This window comes from Cimex lectularius, unplaced genomic scaffold (genome assembly GCF_000648675.2).
Source record: "Cimex lectularius strain Harlan isolate CLEC.00 unplaced genomic scaffold, Clec_2.1 scaffold2, whole genome shotgun sequence".
Classification (NCBI taxonomy): domain Eukaryota; kingdom Metazoa; phylum Arthropoda; class Insecta; order Hemiptera; family Cimicidae; genus Cimex; species Cimex lectularius.
In genome coordinates, this window is record NW_019394219.1 from 1,435,484 (window position 1) to 1,441,725 (window position 6,242).

Consider the following 6,242-nt stretch of genomic DNA (forward strand, 5'->3'; position numbering starts at 1 on the left):
GGTAGATTCCTCCGACTTTAATTTTAAAAACGTATTTATGTATATTGTATAATATAAATTAAATATAGACATACCTCCTTCATCTCTATTTATCGTTATCTGTCATTTACATGAATTTTGAAATAATTTTTTTTAAAAGATTTGTACACCCTAAACTGGGTTCCGAAAAGTGGACCACGTGCATTATTTGTATTTCACTCTCTCGGACAAGTCCCAATAGAATAAATAGGAAACGAGGAGAGCTAATTGTTTTTTTTAAGGGTTTTCAGTGTTTTTAATGGTTGGATTTGACCGGAAATCAACGGTTGAACAAAAATTTGAGTGTTTGAAATTGGGTCATTCATTATTTTCATTTCGTTTGTCCATCAAGCTACCATTACAAAATATCCTCGTTCGGCAACGTTAAAAAAATAATAATAAATAATCATTACATTTGCGTACAACGTTCTAGCATGTATGTATTGGGTTGTCCGGAAAATAATGCAGGATTTTANAATGAGAGATAGGGAGAAACAGCGAGCAAGAGGCACCACGATCATCTTAAACCACTTTCGTCATTTTAGACAAAGTGCAATAAACCTGAACGAATTGAACAAAAAAAAGTTGAAGAACTGTTATTAGCTCAGGGTTTCCTTTTTATTATCAAGATATCAATCATAATAACCTGGAGTCCATAACGGTCATAAAATTCCCGAATTACATCTAATGGGTCAAGATAAGAAGCTATTTATAGTTTAAATCTTCGCCAGTATATAATTAAACCGACGATTAATTTCATTACTCTCAGTACCCAATTTGAATTAATTCATATTAGGCACTTTGTACTTGTAATTGTCCAACATCTGCCTGTTATTAAACGAAATTATGTTGGAATTATATTCAGCGCTGACCATACAAGAGGTAAGAAGTACTACTGTAATTTCCGGATAATCGGTTGATCTTTTTTCCTTTACATACTCATACTTTCTTGTCACGAAATTTTCGGCGTAAATTACCCAATTTTCTGTAAAGAACTGAAGTTCATCGAGTAGTGTACAGTCGACATTATTATTCATTAAAGTGAGTTGATAATCAAACTGAAAAAACAGGAGTATGATGAGATTATTAGATGCATTATTATTAAAGATAAGCTGCGTGTGATTGTTATTATAAAACATTATTGTGTAATAGCATGATTCTCCTTGCTCATTTAAGTAGGTCTATTTTCGTTTTTTGTAACAACTTCATTGAGTCTGCTGTATCGGGGCCAGAATGCCCAAGCTCCTTAGTTTGTATCCTTTATTATCACCCAGACCTTCAAATCCCATTTCCATCCCAGTCCCAGAAACCGCAAGAAGTCAAGACCCTGAACCTCCACCAAAGCCTCCCAGTCAAACTCGTCCCGAACCGCACAATTCTCTACGAACTTTGTCTGCCTGAAGTTCTTCTCGAAATTTTAATTGCTCTGCTTTATGGTCGTAGACTGTTGGAGACTGTCACATTATGAGAATTGTGGCTCTAGCATTTCCTATGAATATTTGTACATTTGCCGTTAGATTCTTCTACCTAACGGGTTACATCTCTTCACTTGTAATCTGAAATTTACTAAATACAACAGAGTTGTATGTAGAGCTCTATCACTGATGTAACTTGGTATGTAGTAAATTTGGTTTTATCTTCCTTTTTTAAGTCTCGTATTGAATGCAAGCAATCAGAAAATCACCAAAATCATCCTTGAGATTTGATTTTTATTCTGACCAACGCAATTCACCCTTTGAAGGAGATACCACTTCAGTGCTCTTAAAAGCTAGAATCATACTACAATATTATCAAATTTGATTGACCAAAGTTATTTTATTATTTTCTGACGTGTATTATTTAAAAAATTTATTTGCGAGTGTTACAGTGTTCGTGGGTACTAGAACACGTGGGAATATTGGGTAACGGTAATGCCAAGACAATGGTCCAACAAGGATCTTCAAGAAATACGCCTGAATGTTTCTTGAGATAGAAAAACAAGTACAGAATGGATTGAAAATTGAAAAGAAGGCAAAGTGAATCAACTTTAGCGTTGATGGACACAGTAGGGGTATTCACGATCTTTGTTTTAAGTCTAATATAATTCCCAATTGTCGCCAATAAAAAACAAATGTGATTGAACGATCTTTGTGTTAAGCCTGTTAAATCTGTTAAGTCCTGTTAGATCGAGAAAAATGATTAGACTTGTAAGAATCGGCAAGTTAACATTGCTCGATATAACAAGCGAGGGCCAATGTTAGATGTTCAATACATTTCTTTTGTTATTTTCTGACTTGTCCTTATAATCTCATTTATAATAGATATATCCCATAGCCTATAAAGTTATAGGCTGTTAGACGTTACGATACAAGTTAGGTATGTCGGCTCGAATTGAAGCCTGTCATTTGTTAGCACTTTTCGAGTGCATAGATAGCATTTTGAATAAAAGAGTTGATTAATTTTCCTTTTTTATTAACTTCTGGCATCTTACAATTTAATACAAAACAAAACCACCGCAAACAACAACAAGCCTTCAAAGACTGTTATAGCTTTATTTTTGGTTCTACCAATCGCCACACGCAGCATTGCCGAAAAATTAACGTTAAACATGCTAAGAAAAGAAAGATGCGTTCACGATCTTACTGGACATTTCTCTATTCGAGTTAACACGAGTTAACATCTTACAAACATCGTGAAAACCCCTATTAAGCTTATGCTAATACAACCCTCCAGACTGGCAAAATTGTTGCTAAAATTAAAGACGATCAGAGCAATGATAGTACTATAAACCACTGATATCTGAGAAAATATCTACGTAAGATGAGTATATTCAATGCGATTACCCTATTTGTAGGTTATGCAATGAACCACAGCCACACATATCATCTTCATATATGAAGCAACCGCTCAATTTAGAAATAAATTCGTATGAAAAGCAAACCTCTGGAAAGAAATTGTTCGATCAGTGACAGTCAATGGCAGAGTACTTCTTAAAAGGAGGATCGAGTCGATCGTACTGAACTAAGGAAATAGGAAAATACAATAAGCCATAAGGCTGCACTGCTTGGGGACATAATGCCCCCACTTCGTAGTACTCATCCTCAGATCGGAAGATCATCGTTCGTCATTAGCAGGAATATCTCCAGGAAATATTTGCTCGGATAAGAAGATGAAGTATCTTATCATAAATACTTATCATAAATATTTTTAAAGTTATATTATGACTTAGTAAAATAGATAGATAGATATACTCTATTTACAAAATGAAAGAAATTTAGAGTTTAAAATAAAAACACAGTATTATTATGGCATGGTATTAAGACCGTCAGCCAAAGTTCGGAGTGCATTACTATTCCAAGAATATGCATAATTATATAACTATAAGTAAAGGAGAATTTACAATATCAACTTCAGAGGTTACAATTATTTCAGGATTTTCAAATTGCAAGATTGAAATGCGATAAACTTTGAAAATAATAGAAATGACACTTCAAAGAACAAAAGCAAGGATTCCAACTCACAAAGGGTCCCCCACCGGTAAACAGAATTCGCATTTAGAAGCCCACAAAGTATAAGTTATATGTATTACCTGCGAGAGCAAAAAAAGGAAACAAAATAAGACGAACANAAACGTGGCCAGGCGTCGGGTAGCATCGGGTAGCGTCGCATGGCGTAGCATCGGGTAAGTGTGTTCCTGGCTCTACCCACATACAGATTCCTCAATTCGTTCAGGACCGAGCATCTAGCGAGAAAATGAAATGTATCCTCAGAGTTGCATAGAGAGCACACTGCAGTGGCAGGAGTACCCCAAACCCAAGGCCTAAAATTCAGGAACAACAACTCCCCTCGAATTTTAAACCACCAGCGGAAAAAAGAGAACGGAGCATCATTTGCTGCAGCAGAAAAAACATTGCAAGGAGTTAGGGAATGATTCAACTCCTCGTAGAGTCGGAATCTATTTGAATCCACGGCACGAGAAATACAACTTTCCCGATGACGAGCCCCCATAATATGAAGAAGATTGGTAAACATTTCAGGCCACGCTGCAGATTTATCCAAAGAGAACCGAGCCACATTATACCTCTCCGCAAGAGAATTCCAGGATATGAACCAGGATATGTTACCCTTAATAACTTCAAGTGATGAAACTTTTGCCAGGCGAGAATCAGGAGCTTGAAGCGATTTCAAAATAAATTTAAAATATAACCTTAAAGAATAAACAAACAACTCTCGAGAAGGTCCGAAGTATTCGTGAGTCGCATCTATTAGTACATTTCACTTGTTTTCTAAAGTCCAGTACATAAGGCAAAACGATCTTAGTAAAATATATTTAGCTTTTTAAATAAAACTTGTTTGTATACATAATCTCAGTGTTTTTGTATTTCTTGAACGTTTACGTATCACCTCCTCGGAGAAATAAGGAGAAATGAACCACAATGGAGTATTTTAGTTAATCGCAGCAGTTTCCTTCTCCCCTTGCAAGCCGACCTGTGATGTGTTTGAGTTTGAAACTTCTAATTGGACGACTTGTCCTCAACTGAAATAGGGTCTAATTATTTGACCGTAGCCGTTTCTCGACACAAGCCGTTCGGAATCGCTTTCTTCCATAAACGGAACCGTTAATAACCAATATGAACGGTTTACTTTTCAAAGAACCGTTAATAAAATAATAAAAAGTAGTTCTTTAATAAACGTTCTCTGTTGTTCTATCAATAGCCTGAAATTGTCTGAGAGAAGGTTTATTACTTTTTCGTTGATTTCCACTTAGCATTCGATGCCCCAGATAAGCGATGTCAACCGAAATTGTGCTTATATGAAGCACGAAGTCAGCATGGTGCATCAGGAAACTATCTGAGCTTTTCGAAACAAAAACATGAGTTAAGCACGGAGGTATTCTGAGCCCGACATTGTACTCACTCTTCTCGAATGACATGGATGGGGCACACTTAGCATTGAGTTCAGTATGAGTTATTTTCTTATTATTGTTAACGATGATTGACAAAATATGATGATGATGATGCAAGCACCCATACACCTTGATTTTCTATAAATGGACATTCAACTAAAAAATAACACAAGGAAAATTAGGCAAACTGTACCTGGTCATATTACTTCTTAAATGAGATACCAATCGTGGACATGTTTAAAGTTTTCGATGCTGTGTACAGATGTTGGGTTTTAAGGACTATAAAAAATTAGAAAAAGTACAACTTTTATTTTAAAAACGTTCGAGTACATATGATACTAAAATATCGTTAACCTTTATTTGAACAATGTTACGAATGAGAGGGGATTTCTATGGCTTAAATTGTAAATCCAGGCACTTTTTTTCTATTAAGCACACCCATGGCTGACAGCAGGGGAACCGTCTCCACACTGTTCATCGGCCTCATTGGTCAGCAATTTCAAAACAAGCTCGCCGAGCTTTTTGCATTTTTATAAATCGGCGGTCTTCCCATTCCGGAGATGCTTATCATTACTATGACTTGTTATTCGAGCGAATGCGCAAAACAAGTGTTTTGATTTTTTATTCAAACATCGTAGTCATTTCAATTAATTAATCTTATTATCTTAATTAATCTCTTATCTTAATTAATCTAAAACTTACGTCACCTAGACCACATCTCACGATCTCCAAATAATCATAACAAATTTTATTTAAATATTATAAAGTTTTTGTTGATTTCTTTCTCATTTCACTTGTAATGGCAATAAATCTAAAAATTGTCGCCCGATTGACCAATTAATATTTTTCAATTAATTAATCTTTGTGTAAGGTATTGGTTGAAATGAAAAAGTTAGTGTCACGAGGGGGATTTGAACCCACGACCTTCGGCTAAATACGCCGCTGCTCTACCACTTGAGCAATCGTGATTTTAATACACTCGGACACCTACTTCCCACCGCAACCTACCTTTCGATTTTCCCTCCTTTTTGCCATTTTTCAACCAATACCTTATATAAAGATTAATTAATTAAAAGAAGTTATTTGGTCAATTGGACCACGAAATATAATGGACTTTGTAAAATAATCAAACATTTTAGAGACATTACGTGCTGATCTTTTAAAGTGTTTTATCTTCTTCAGCGTTCGCCTATGAAAGAAATTGTACCTCCTAATCTTCTTGGAGTTTTGTTATTTCAAATAATTTTGTTGTGTTATGGGGTATAGCGGAAACACATGATGGTGTTGATTAACTCAGAACTTTAAGATTATTACAGCCCTGTAAATCGTTCCTTCTCAC